General features: G+C 34.3%; 1 pseudogene; it reads right to left on the reverse strand.

The window, feature by feature from the left end:
- Positions 1-1,080: 1,080 nt before the first annotated feature.
- LOC118600679 lies at positions 1,081-1,199 on the reverse strand (annotated as a pseudogene).
- Positions 1,200-14,952: the final 13,753 nt, after the last annotated feature.

A 14,952-nucleotide genomic window follows, 5' to 3' on the forward strand; every position in this document is an offset into this window, starting at 1 on the left:
CACCAGCTGAGTATCTAACAGTTCACCCCAGTTCTGACACTACCTGAAGATAGCACTGGATCCCATAGGTTAAGTTCTCAGCCCTACAAGACTACTGACCCCTCCACCTTCAGACATCAGTAGTAAACCCAGGTTATCATCTGTGCTTTTGACCTACCAGGCTACAGATTGGAGGTTCCAACGACCTTATCCTTGAGACTGATTAATTTGCTAGAGCAGCTCACAGAACTTAGGAAAACAGTTTACTTACTGGTTAATTATAAAAGTATATAACACGAGAATAGCCACATGAAAAAGACTCATAAGTTAAGGTATGGGGAAAGAGCACTGAGTTTTCATACCCTCTACAGGATGCCACTTTCCCCAAATCTCTACATGTTCACTACCCTGAAGGTCTCCAATCCCTATCTTTTGGGGCTTTTATGGAGGCTTCATTATATAGGTATGATTGATTAAATCATTGTTCATTGGTGATTGAAATAAATCTCCAGCCCCTTTCCCCTCAGGGGAGGTCAGGGGCTATGACTGAAATTCCAATCCTCCAATCACATGGTTGGTCTTCTGGCAACCAGCCCTTATACCTAGGTGCTTTCCAAAAATCACCTCATTAACATAACAAAAGACAAATTCCAAGCATTTTAGGAGCTCTGTGCCAGAAACAGGAACAAAGAACAAATATATATTTCTTATTATAAATCACAGCATCATAGATGGGATTCCAGAGTGAGGCTGAGCTAGAGAGCATTTTGGAAGGTTGCTGCCTCTAATCCAACCTCATACTTTGTGCTTTAGTAAATTAAATTAATTAAGATAAAAATCTTTGTTATGTGAACCATGCAGTTTCAGACTTCCATGTATTTCACATATCTTTTGCATGCTCTTTCTTCTTTCTAGAATTTTATTTTCTAAACTTTGACTATTTGGTGCCCTTCAAAACTGAGTCTCTTATCAACTCCTTTTATTTGAGAAAGACTAACTCCAGTTAAGTCTGTTCTTTTTATGTACTTCTATTACTTCCCTTACAAAACTTTAATTATTATTATTATTTGATTATTATTATTATAATTAATTATTATTTAATGCCTGCAGCACCTGTTATTCCTAGGTGGTCTCCCATCCACGTACTAACCAGGCCCAACCCTGCTTAGCTTCTGAGATCAGATGAGATTGGGCACGTTCAGGGTGACATGGATGTAAATAAACAAATTTTTAATTATTTACATACATGGTACATGTCCTTTAATGATGTATGTCTATTGAGGCTATTGACCTTGTTTCATCTATCTTTGCATTCTCAGCATTTAGCTCAGTGCCTAGGGCTAAGTAGAGTTTCAGCGAAAAAAATGCTAAATGAAGTGAATGTCTAGTGAAAGGAAGTTCATGTTCTGCCATTAACTTAAAATTGTGATGTGTGATCTTAAAGGAGTCGTTTACCTTCTTGGGGGCCTCAGTGAATTAGATAATTTATAATACTGTATTTTAGTGGATTAGATACTTAGTAATATTAATAATTTTTCAGTACTTACTTTGGTCTAGTATTTACTCTGTACAAGCTCTTTGCTAGGTGCTTTATATGCATTATCTTAATCAGTCTTATGTCAATTCAACTCCATGAGGTAGCTGTAGATCTCATTCTAATTTGACAGACAGGAAACTGAGATCCAGGGGTGAAAAGTGATTTATACAATGTCACAGAAGCTAATAGAGATTAGAACAGATTCAAACTGAGTCTTTTAGACTCCAAGGCCCATGCTCTCAGACGACCTGCTGAATTGTTTTCAGCTTTGCATTTGTGAATAAAGGTGATTGATCCTGATGAAGTCTCCTCTCTACCCTTTTCTTTCTGATTTAGACAATGCCCATGCCACCCTAGGTAGTGATTTTTTGTTTGTTGGATTTTTCGTTTTTGTCTCTGTTTCTCATGGGTGATTGAGAAAGCGGAGTCTTTCCCGTGCTATGGTGAAGCTTATAGTTATGAGTCCTTAACAGATTGTTTTGAAAATCAATTCTAAAGTGAGCTTTTGGGGAAGGGTGAATTATGTTGTCAGAACTGCTTCATTTGCTAAGAAACTCTCGAAAGGGCACTGAACTGGGAAGGGAAGCTGGTCTGAGACTCCAAAGAATCATGGTTCTGGGGGTGAGTGTAGTGATGGGAGGTAGCAGGGATTGAAGGCTTGAGGGTAGAGGGCTCAACAGCAAAATGTAACCAATTTTAAATCCAAAGACTTTGAAACAAAAATAATTCAACACTGGAACATGATTAAATTTAACTAGTGGAGATTTAACATCATGCCTCTGCAATTTAATACTGGAGAGTCAAAGCAGCTCAAGTTGCAAATCTCACAGAAATGACTGTGGCAGCCTGGGACACAAGACACCCAGGTGTGAGGGATCTATCAGCAGAATAGGGCCAAACCAGTCAGCACTTGGCCTGCATCTTGGCAGTGGGTCTGTCTTGGTAGGTTCTGTCCACATCAGCCACCTTAGGGAGCACACATGTCACAGAGCAGGAAGGAGCAACACGGTGTCACACATAAACATTTTAGTAACATATCGGTAGCATGGGGTTATGTAGTTCATAGTCTAGGCCTGAGAGACAGCTGAGCTATATAGAAGAGAGAGGTGAATAGAGGGAATGGAAAATTCATGTGTATGAAAGTAGAAAGCTTTTATATTTTCTAACTTGTGTCCTAACGCAAAATGATCAGTGCTGCAATAAAGGTCAGATACCACACCAAAGGTCTAGTTAGAAGGATTAACTGAATCTTTAATAGTCTCCCCATCCACTCTGTCCACTTATTTTTCTGATCCTCCCCACGCAGGCAAAGGCTATTCCAGAAGCTCTTTCTTATTTAATTCTTGAAGGTCTGCTGCTGCTTCAGCCGATTGTCTTAAGAGTCAAAGTTTGCCTATCACTCCCAGGTTTCCCAAGCACTTTCACACACATTATTTCCTGGCAATCCTGAGACATAAGCTATTATTACTATCCCCATTTTACACATGAAGAAACTGAAGCTCAAAGAAACTTAATGATGTACCCAAGGTCACAGGCTAAAAACCATTATTGTTAGGAAAGACTCTAAATCATTTGTTTATTTTCTTTTTTTGGTTTTTCCTTACTTTTTTTTGTGGCTAATACTGAATTAATTAGAGTTACTTCCCAAGAAAAGCCTGTATCCTACTGCTTTGCAAAACTGACTCTACCCAGAGATGATTAGCTCTATCTTCAAGCCTCAACAAATTTTACATTTAATTTGGTATGTGAGAACTCTAAGTTCATAAACTGCTGTTAATTTCTCTCCAAAAGAATGCTTTTATTAGGGTGACCGCAAAATTTATTATCCAAGTTGGGATACATTTGAGATTAAAATGAGCACTCAATATAATTTTGAAATATTTATTAATTGAAAAATTATATTAAACAGTTCTATTAAAAATAATTTTTCTTCTGTCACCATACATGTTCACTAGACTTATTGTGGTGATCAATTCCCAATATATACAAATATCTAACCATTATGTCATACACCTGAACCTAGTATAATGTTATATGTCAATTACAACTCAAAAAAGAAAATAAAATAGAGGAAAAAAATCAAATGCAAAATTTCTCCTAAAAGTAAAAATAATACATATCAGTTAATATGAACCAACAACTTTTTGAAAATGTGTATTGATTATAGGAATACTAAAAATATATACAAACTAATTATTCTTGGTATTTATTCATATACTTTAATAGGTTTCTTAACCAAATATGTTTCTAAACCCATCTCACTGATATTTTCCCTAAAGAATATATTTTTTTAAATCACCATATTATTATTATTTTTAAATAGTTTGATGTCTTCTTCAAGGTAGCATTTTATAGTTGGTAGCATTGAAATTTTTGATATTTCCATTGACTCTACTCTGAAGATTATAATATTATTAATCAAAAAAATAATAAAATAAAGTTATCTACAAGGAAGCTCAGAGTAAATTTTGCTAAATAAAAACATTTCCAGTTGTAAATTTTTTGTTGTGAAGTGAATAAATATTTTCACAGTACTATTTTACTGTCTTCACTCTGCACATCGTTGTTTAATAAATAATTTTATTTAAAATATAATTGATTATATTATCTATATTTATGATTTCTTTAATTATTTTGCCAAAACTAGATATTGAAAAATGTAAACTTTCTCTATTTTATTCCATACTGACATAGAATATAAAGTTATGCAATTGAAAGAGGAGCTCCATCAAAGATTTGCCAGTCAAGATATTCCAAAAAACAATTATAAAATTTCAGAATTAAATCTCATACACCATTAGAATTCTCATTGTTTTGCTTGTTCAGCTTCTCCTAGATTACATAGGGATAAACTTCACTTTCCAGTTTGCAAGGTGTTGTTTTTAATAATTACAATTTGATAAAAGCAAAAATAAGTATTTTTTATTACATCATTTTGGAATGATTTTGAACTAATGCAGACAAATCACATACAAAAGGTTACTTTTATTGTAGGACACTTAGGTTTATTTACATAGTAGCTTTTCCAAGTCACAAATATTTCTAGTTTCTTTGTTCTTACGGAGAAAAGTGAAATATAATAAGATAGCAGATTGGTATGAAAAGTAGGAAACAAAGAAAATATATACTTTAATATTATAATATTTTTTATTCAATATATTTTCTTACAAAATTTTTGCTATTCTAACTACATAAATAAAATATTTGTAAATTTTGATATAACAACTTCTGCTTTTTTAACTTTAAAAAAAATAATTATAGACTCATAGGGAATTGCAAAACTAATATAGAGTCCTCTGTACCTTTTATCCAACCTCCTAATGGCGCCTTCTTATACCAATATAGTATAATATCAAAACCAGGAAATTGATATTGACAAATTATTTTTAACTAGACTATAGAACTTATACAATTTTACACATTTTTAAACTTTCATTTGTGTGTGTATGTGTAGTTCTGTTCAATTTTATGCCATGTGTAAAATTGTGTAACCAGCTGCACAATCAAGATACAAAACTCTTCCATCACCATAAAAGAAAACTCTTGTGCTACCTTTGTGCTTATGCACCACCCCAATCCTTTCTATACCCTCCGCAGTTCCCTGGCAACCACTAATATGTTATCCATCTCTAAAGTTTTGTCATTATGAGAATGTTATATAAACAGAATCATACAAAATGTAACTTTTGAAGATTTAATTGGGTGTTTTTTTTTTGTTTTTTGTTTTTTTTTTTGCTAAGAATAATGCCCTTGAAGTTCATTTAGGTTGTTGAATACATCAGTTGTTCATTCTTTTCTATCACTAAGTATTCATGTATTATAGGTTATACCAGAGTTTGTTTTACCATTTACTTATTAAAGTAAATTTGGGTTGTTTCCAGTATTTCCCTATTACAAGTAAAACTGCTAAGAACAATTGTGACAGGTTTTTGTGTAAACAAAAGCTTTCTTTTCTCTAGGTTAAATGCTCATGAGTGTGATCACTGGGTCATGTGGTAAGTGTATATTTATTTTTTTAGTTCTGAAAGAAACTGCCAAACTGCTTTTGAGAGTTTTTATACTATTTTAGATTCCTACCAGTAGTGTATAAGAGATTCATTTTCTATGCATCCTCACATTTGGTGTTATCACTATAAAAATTTTAAAACTGGTCTCATGTGTATATAATAGTATCTTGTTATGATTTCAATTTAAATTTCTTTAAGAACTAATTTATATCAGACATCTTTCCATGCGATTTCTTGCCATCTATATCCCCTGTTGAGTAAAGTATCTTTTATCTGTTTTACACATTTTTTTAACTGAATCATTTATATTTTTATTGTTGAGTTTTGAGAGTTCTCTGTATATTCTTGGTATAAGGCCTTTAGTTGGATATGTGATTTGAAAATATTTTCTGCCCATCTGTAGCTTCCATTTTTATCTTCATAACGTGGTCTTTCACAGTACAGAAGTTTTTAGTTTTGACGAAGTCCAATTTCTAATTTTTTTTCTTTCATGGATTGTCCTTTCGGTATCATGCCTAATAACCCTCCATATAGTCCTAGGTCCTGGATATTCTGTGTAGTCTTCTAAAAGTTTTATTACTTTGCATATTATTTTGAATTAAATTTTGGATACAGAATGTTTTTTTTTTTTTTTTTTTTTGTCTATGGATGTCCAATTGTTCCAGTATCATTTGGTGAAAGACTATTCTTTCTCCATTGAATTACCTTTGTCAAAAATCAATGAGAAGTGTTTATGTTGGTCTTCCTGGATTATCTATTGTGTTTCATTGGCTAATATGTCCTTTACCAATATTTCACTGTATTGATTTCTATCACTATAAATTAAGTCTTAACATCAAGTAGAGTGATTCCTACCATGTTAAACTTTTCTTCACTTTTTTAGCTCCTTTGCCTTTTCATATAAATTTTAAAATGTTTGTTGTATATTTTCAAAAAATTTTGCAGAGAACTATAACTTCTACTAATTTGTAAATGGCTTTATTGATAATGCACATGCTATATAATTCACCCATTTAATAGTATTCAATGGCTTTTAGTAGATTCATAGAGTCATGCATCCATTACCACAATCAATTTTAGAACATTTTTATTAATCTATAAAGAAACCCCAGTCCTATTAACCAACAATCTTAATCTCACTGCCCCTCAGGCCTAGGTAATCATTAATCAACCTACTCTTTTTACAAAGTTGCCTGTTCTGGACATTTCATATAAAAGGGATCACATAATATGTGATCATTTGTGACTGTGGCTTTTTCATTTAGCATAATGTTTTCAAGATTCATATATGTCGTAGCAGGTGTCTCTGCTTCATTTTTTTTTAAATTGCTAAATATGTCATTTAGCAATTTAAAAGGATATGCCACCTTTTTACTTACCTACTCATCAGTGAATGGACATTTGAGTTATTTTAATTTTTAAATATTATGAAAATGCTGCTATGATCATTCATGATAACTTATTGTGTAAGCATATATTTTTCATATTTTTTTATTTCTCTTGGGTATATTTCTTGAAGTAGAACTGCTAGGTTGTAGACTAACTCAATGTTTAACCATCCGAGGAACTGCCAGCCTATTTCTCACAGCAGCTGCATCAATTTACATTTCCACTAGCATTGTATGAAGATTCCAACTTCCCTGCACCCTTCCTAGTTTGAAGCCATATATAATTGCAATTTTGATATGCATTTACCCAATAGTTCATAATGTTGAGCACCATTTCCTGGTGCCTACATGCCATTTGTATATCTTTGGAGATATGTCAATTTAGATCCTATAGATACATCTTTTGCTAAATGTTTACCTGAATTTGTGTCTTTTTATTGAGTTGTAGTATTTCTTTTTGTATTCCGGATACAAGAATTGGATAGATGATTTGCAAAAATGTTCTCCCTGTGTGAGCTCTGTCTTTTCACTTTCTTGACAATATCCTTTGAAGCACAAAGTTTTTAATTTTGATGATGTTCATTATATCTAATTTCATTTGTTTGTTTATTTTGCTTTTGATGTCATATCTAAGTAACTATTGTCTAGTCCAAGGTCATGAAGAAGGAATATCGAGTACTTACTTGATGACTTCAAAACTTACCACAAGCCGCCATAATCGCTACATTGTGCTAATAGCATAAGGACAGACATATAAATCAATGGAATAGAATTCAGAGTTCAGAAATTAATCAATACACCTGTGACCACTTGATTTTTGATAAGAATATCATGATAATTCAGTAGGGGAAAAGATAATCTTTTTAAGAAATAGTGCTGGGACAACTGGATATATAAGAGAGAAGTCGAAACTTTAGCTCTTACCATATATAAAAATCAGCTTAAAATAGGTTTAAAAAAACCTAAATGTAAAAACCAAAGTGTAAAACTCTTAGAAAAAGCAGAGGGGTAAATCTTCATATCTTTGGATTTGGTAATGAATTTTTTTATATATGACACCACAAAACAAGCAACAAAAAGAAAAGCAGATAAATTGGACTTCATTAAAATTAAAAACTTTGTGCATCAAAGGACATCATCAAGGAAGTGAAATGAATTATGGAATGGGATAAAATATTTGCAAATTATGTCTGATAAAGGACTCATATCCAACTATATAAATAAATTTTACAACTCAATAATGGAAAGACAAGCAAACCAATTAAAAATGGGCAAAGGACTCAAATAGAAATTTCTTTAAAGAAGATATACAAGTGACTAATGAGCACATGAAAAGGTACTTAACAAAATTAGTGATTAGGGAAATGCAAATAAAAAAACTAAATGAGACACCACTTCATACTCACTGGGACGTCTAGAATTTAAAGATTATCCAAAACAGAAAATAACAAGTGTTGGTGAGGATAGGGAGAAGTTTTTAACCCTGGTACATTGCTAATGTGAATGTGAAATGGTTAAGCCACTGTGAGAAACAACCCCTCAAAATTTTCCTTAAAAATTAAACATAAAATTACCCTATGGCCTTCCAATTCTTCTCTTAGGTATATACCCCACCCCCAATGGAAAACACATATTTAAACAAAAACCTATATATACGTGATTATGCCAGAACTATTCACATCAGCCGAAAGTTGGAAACAATTCAAACAACCACAACTGAAGAATAGATCAGCGAAATGTGATATACTCACGTAGTGGAATATTTTTTAGCCATAAAAATAAAATTCTGAATCATGCTAAACATAGATGAACATTTAAAATATGATGCTAAGTGAAGGAGCTAGACACAAAATGTAAAATATTGTGTCATTTCATTTATACGAAACACCCCCACTAGGGAAATTCAGAGAGACAGAAAGCAAATTAATGGTTACCAGAACTTGGTAGAGAGGGGAGGTGGAATTTTTTTTTTTGGAGTGATAAAAATGTTTTGGAATTAAATGGAGATGATGTACAACAATGTGAGTGTACTAAATACTACCAAAGTGTATACTGTAAAATGATTATATGTTATGTGAATTTCACCTCAAGAAAAATAAGTTAAAAATCTTGGATAGATCCTTGGTGGAATGAACATTTTTCCAGCTCTATACTAGAAGACCCAATTGTTATCATTTAGTTTTCTTTGTAAAGAAATGAATAATTGCGTAAATGAAAAAAATTAAAATTCCAATTCATTTATAATATGCATATAGTTGAGTGTATATTGGCATATCACACAGTCGATTTTTACAAGCTGATGATAACTTGCAACCATCACCTAGATCACAGGGCTTCTGAAACTTCAGAACTATTTTCTAAATCTCTCTCCTGACAATCACAACGATGCCTTATTTTCCATCTTGGCGTCTGGGAGGTCTATACCTCTACAACAAAACCTAGCAATTTAATTTACCTCAATTGACAGCGTTTTTGTGCTTTCAACTCATATAGTCTTGGTGTTAAAACGGTTAAAAATTACTTGAGGACTGGCTTCTAGAGATTGACAATTTATGGTCCCCATGAACATTTTGTATTGGAAAATTTTTCAAGTTATTAGTTTATACTACTTTGATAATTGCTATAACTTAAGTAAGCATGAGAACACTACAATAGAAATTATCAGGTGGATTCACTGTGAGGTTATTTATGCATAACAACTAGCACAAAACCCTTCCAAAGCTCTGGAGGGATCCTACTCACCATGCTTCTGTAAATGTTGCAAGAGTAAAGGATTGTGACTCCAATTAGTGACTCTCTATGTTGTACTTTATTTTTTAAAAGTCTCCCTCTTTGCAATTATTTGACCATTGGATTCTAATGTGTGGATCGGTGCCATTCTGGGAGTTTAGTAAGGACTTCAGAGAGCAGGTGACCTTGAATTGAATCTCGAATCATGAAGAGAATTTTCTCAGCTGGAGAGGGCAGATGGTCTAGGCCAGGACACAAGAACAATGTGTGTTAAAGTGCGGCTGTGTGAAACACATGTGATTAAGACAGACAATTCAATGTTAGAGCTGAGCGGGCAGTGCCAGGTTGTAGGTAGAACTGTTAATGAATACGGAATCTGAAGAGGTGGGTAAGAGCCAGGCATGGAGAAACATATATGCCATGACCAAGATCCTGCATTTATCATGTGGGCAATGGGAGTTGGGGAGAGAGAGCGTGAAGGAGTCCTACAAGGCTTTTGTAGATGGAGCCTCCTCCAAAGAAAACTGCTTCCAGTTTTAGAAAGGCTCAATGAGATCAAGAGTTTTGCAGATGCTATATCTGTAACTTTAAGAAAGAGAGGAAATGACAAAGAAGTGAGAATAAAGCAACAAATATATATTTGGAGAGAAAGATAATAAAACATAATTTGGAATATTGTACAAATGCTAAGTTGAAATAATTATAAGCAGTCCCTAAGATGTCAAGGAGGAAGATTTGAAGAGAAGTAGAGAATAAGAAGGCAAATTTTTGTATCAGGCACTACTTAAAGTATCCATTCCCATGTGTGTCCATTGAGGAAAGGAGGGCACGGTCCATGAGAAACAGCCAATGGATGGAATTTCCTCAGCACCCTCCAGACATGGTTCTATAAATGTGCATACATTAAGTAGTACTTGGTGTAGTTCGAGGATATGAGGCCCAATGAGGCAGGAAGGGGCCTTTCCCAAATGCCCACATCTTTATGAGTTATGACTCCCGAGTCACTGATATCACGCTCTTTCATGATGTGCAACATAACCCTTAGCCAGTCAGCTCTGGTATTTCAGACTTGGCTGTGCACTCCTGTAACCCAATGTCTTAGCAGAAGCTGCCCTATCACCTCTGCTCTATAATTCTTATCTGGACATGGGAAGCTTTAAAATTTCATTTAGGTTTAAGAGTTAAGCAGCAGTAAGTTAAAGCCTAGCAATAAGTGTGCAACATTGTGCATGTATTTCCATAAAGCTGTTTTGTCAAACAGACATTAGATAGGTGGTTACCCTAAAAGTGGCCATTGGTAGATTTCACATGTTAAAGAGGAGCTTTTTCTTCCTGTTTATCAAAGCCATGGGCTGGTTGTGTGAACAGACATGGAAACATGACAGAGGCTCATGACTTAAATCCCCCACATCACTAATATTTCTCACTGTGGATGCTCTGTGGTCAGCATGTAGAAGACCACAGTCAACCTTCCAAATGGACAAAAGTCTCTGCTTCCTGTGTCTGGTATCATCTAACATCAACAAGTCTGGGCAAAGAGAACCAACAAATAGGTAAGCATTAGGTCATTATTGTCTTTGCCTTCACCCTTACAACTATAGTCTTATGCTATCAACCCTCTGTATTTATTCCATGTATTGAAGCAATAATAAAAGAGATTGAATCAGAAATAAGGTGTGATTCAGCTGAAGTTTGCCTTGGCTCAATGAATCAAACATTCTTGGGCTTCTTGTAAGGCTATTATAAAGCTACTAATTAAACCTCAGATTTCTTTCATTTTTCAGGGTAGGGAGGCCAACTTACTGCCTTGTGAGCAAAGGGATATAGACAAAAGTTTTCTCATCTATGTGTGTCTTAGATCCTTCAATTCAATGCCAGTAATGGCTCTCCAAGCCCATGTCCTGACAAGCTTCTGTCATGACAAGAAAACTAGAGATGAAGCCAAGATATTAAATATGATTAAGATTTTCATGTATGGCTGCCAAAGGCAAAACTGTGAGGTCAGATTAAAGGAGAATGTAGTGAAAGTTACCATCTTCTCAACCCAGTTATTTAATAGATGAGGAAATTGAGACACACAGAAATCAAGCAATATTCCCAGAGCCATGAAATTATTTAATGAGAAACTCCGGACATATTCCTAAGACATCCCATTCCCTTTATCCTTGAAAAAACACCATCTTTAGTTTCAACAAAACTCTGTCATCCTCTTCACAATACTCAACTTTCCTTTCTTCTTTTAGGTGGCGAATGCTCCTCCTATTCTCTTGTTAAGACCTGCCTCTCAAGAAACACAGATTGCTTTAGGGATAGCTCGAGTCCTACCCTTTCCAGGCATGTTTACATGGAAAGTCTTATTCTAATGCAAGATTTTAAATAGTTCACTCATTGTAGAACCTTAACAAATACTCACAGACAGTTACCTCCTTGGCCTATGAGTAAAAGCAACCTAATTATGACAGTATTTGGAACTTCATATCCATGTAGACAGTGAACATTTGTGCAGGCAAATGTTCTTAAGAGGTGGAAAATGTGAAACAAATGCATTTCTGGGAAACACTGTGTCCAGAACTCCCCAGTAAGAATGGTGCTCCTCTCATTCCAAAACATTGGTAAATTACTCATTGAGTTCTGAGATCATCAAATTCTGAAAAAGTATACTTCACAATCTTTCCTGGGATGCCCTGTGTCACAGACACCACCTCCCTAATTCAGAGAGAAAAGACATTACCTGGTAACAAGCAGCTTTATGAAGCATATTGGAGACAAGCAAACCTTCATTCATTTGAGGTATCCTACAGCTTTTATCCTAAAAGCATTGCCTCTGCGTTAGGGTTTAATACTGAATGGAATATTTCAAGTCCTAACTTGAGTTAGTTATGAAGTGGATCTCTACTTAGGCAAATAAAACCACAGGTCCTGGGTACTAGAGAAAGAAGACAGTGTGTACAAGTTACTAAATTCTTGGGGACTGTTTTTTCAGGGAGACTTATTAAAGACACCGTTTAGGAATCAGCAAGGTCTAAATTGTAGAGAAACCATAGGCCCGGCTGAGATTATTTAGGAAAAAAATACAGGTTATGGTTTGGACTACATGTGAAAACTGAGGATTAGCAAGATGTCATTTCTAAAACTGGCTTTAGGTTCAGTGAATTTACATAGGCACACTTAAGGACATGTGGTTTATAATCAGTCTATTGTATTCCAACAATAAAGGTTGAGAAGGGTCATGGAATTTTTTAAACTAAAACAAAAATAACTTTAACATTGAAAAGAATAACAATGGTAAGGTAGTTATATTTTACTGGAGCTGTAGCATACTTCCTTGAGTGGATTTTATGGTTTACTTAACTATAGTCAGAATCAGATGGAGATAGCAAAAAGACAACCAAAGAGACAAAATAGTAGAGAAATAAGAGTGGAATCAGTGACCAGTGTTTTCTGAAAAGGAGCTCTTTGTGGTTCAGAATAAGAATTCAAGCTACTCCAAGTTCAATGGTCCTTCCACCAGATACCCTGCAACCACAGGGCACAGCTTTTCAGTCAAACTGTAAGATACTGTCTATGCTTGTGTAAGTTAAAAGCAAATGCAATTTATAACATGGGATAACTCCTGTCCCCAGGTACTAATATGATGACAGAACTTCAAGATATTACTACTATATACACAGCCAACACCAATTATTAATGACTTTTACATGAAACAAGTTAAAAATTCATTGTGTGTGCCTATTTTAAGGTACTTCCTTTTTATTAGAACACTCATCATTACTCACTACTTCCCCCTTTTCAATGAATATTAAGTAAAGAATAATGTTGAGCACATGGGTCCTGGACCCAGACTAGCAGCATTGAAATTCTGACTAGCTACGTGATCCTAGGCAGATGAGTTACCTGATCTCTCAGTTCCTTCACCTATAAAAGTGGCATGAGGAATATTAAAGTATAGTATAGCCTATTATCTTCCTCATTCTATCTTTCTATCTTAGAAATGAAGAAACAGTTTATACAGATTAGTTATTAGAATTGAGTTAATTTATGTAAAGAAATTGCTCAAGACTTATAGTACTCAAAATCCTAGTTGCTACTATAATCATTGTCTTTCTCAAAAGCTGAATTTCACTCTCCATTTCTTTTGAGGCAGTAATGGAGAAAGCAGGGGCAATGAAGTCAAATATTTGATTCAGTTTCCTTTTCCATAAAATGTTTATATTAACAACAACATCTACCACACAGTAGATGTTCAGTAATTAGTTTTCCTCTCCCCTCCTGTTTGATTCGCAGACCTCATAAGACAAAGAGACAATCCACATGGACTTGTTATTGGGAAGGGAACCTCTTTGTAATATTCTTTAAGAAAGAGTGGATAATAGTGAATTGCTTCCAGCTAAGAAAAAGTGTTTAATGAAATTAAAAGCCCCCAAACTCTACTTTCCTCCTGATAGCAAGAGCAAAGGGGTCAATGAGCAGTTAACTAAAGGTAACATAGCTAGCCCTGGAATTTTCACTTTTGAGCCCAGAACTTAAAAATCTGCCCTTGCTTGATTGTTGTTTTTGTAAAACACTGTAAGATATCAGGAAGAAATAGAAATATATAAGAGATAAGAGACACAGTCCTTTTTGTAAAGAGTTTCTAACTCATTTGAAGCAATATAGTGCCATGTAAACTCCCAACCAGATAAAGACACTTCTAGTGACTAAGAGATAAGAGAAAAAGAGAAGGAAGAATGACCTTGTAGAGAGGATCTGTGAAGTCTAATCAGAGCCTGAATAAGCCTCTACATTTGATCATAGTATAAAAAATATCAAATACACTATGACTTTTTAACTCCAGGAAAGGAATAGAAAAGATTTAATTAGATGACCTATTATTTCCCAAAGCACAGTTAGACAATTATATATTCCTTTACTAATACGTTGATGTAAATTGCATAGGAAGCTAAGTACCATAACATTTCATAAAATTCAAATTTTGTTGCTAATAAAAAATGAATAGCCATAGCATAAATAACCAACTAATGTGTATGATTGAGGGTGGGGAATGACTCAAAATCCAGGAACCTAATTCTTGTAGAAAATGTTGTAATAGAGATATGAATGAGCTACTGGGACGTGGATAAAGGATCCCAGGATGAAAATGGAGGTTTAGGTGCCTTCTTTTTTATTAAGGTGCGAGCTTGCTCCTCAGGATGTCACTTTTTAGTGTCTGCACTGGAGGGTATATCTATGAAGAAATAACATAATAAGTAAATCCCAAAAGGACAAGCAGATATTAATTTTGCTCCTAATAATATAAGACCTCTCTAGGTAA

The sequence above is a fragment of the Rousettus aegyptiacus genome, unplaced genomic scaffold (assembly GCF_014176215.1).
Source record: "Rousettus aegyptiacus isolate mRouAeg1 unplaced genomic scaffold, mRouAeg1.p scaffold_m13_p_3, whole genome shotgun sequence".
NCBI lineage: Eukaryota > Metazoa > Chordata > Mammalia > Chiroptera > Pteropodidae > Rousettus > Rousettus aegyptiacus.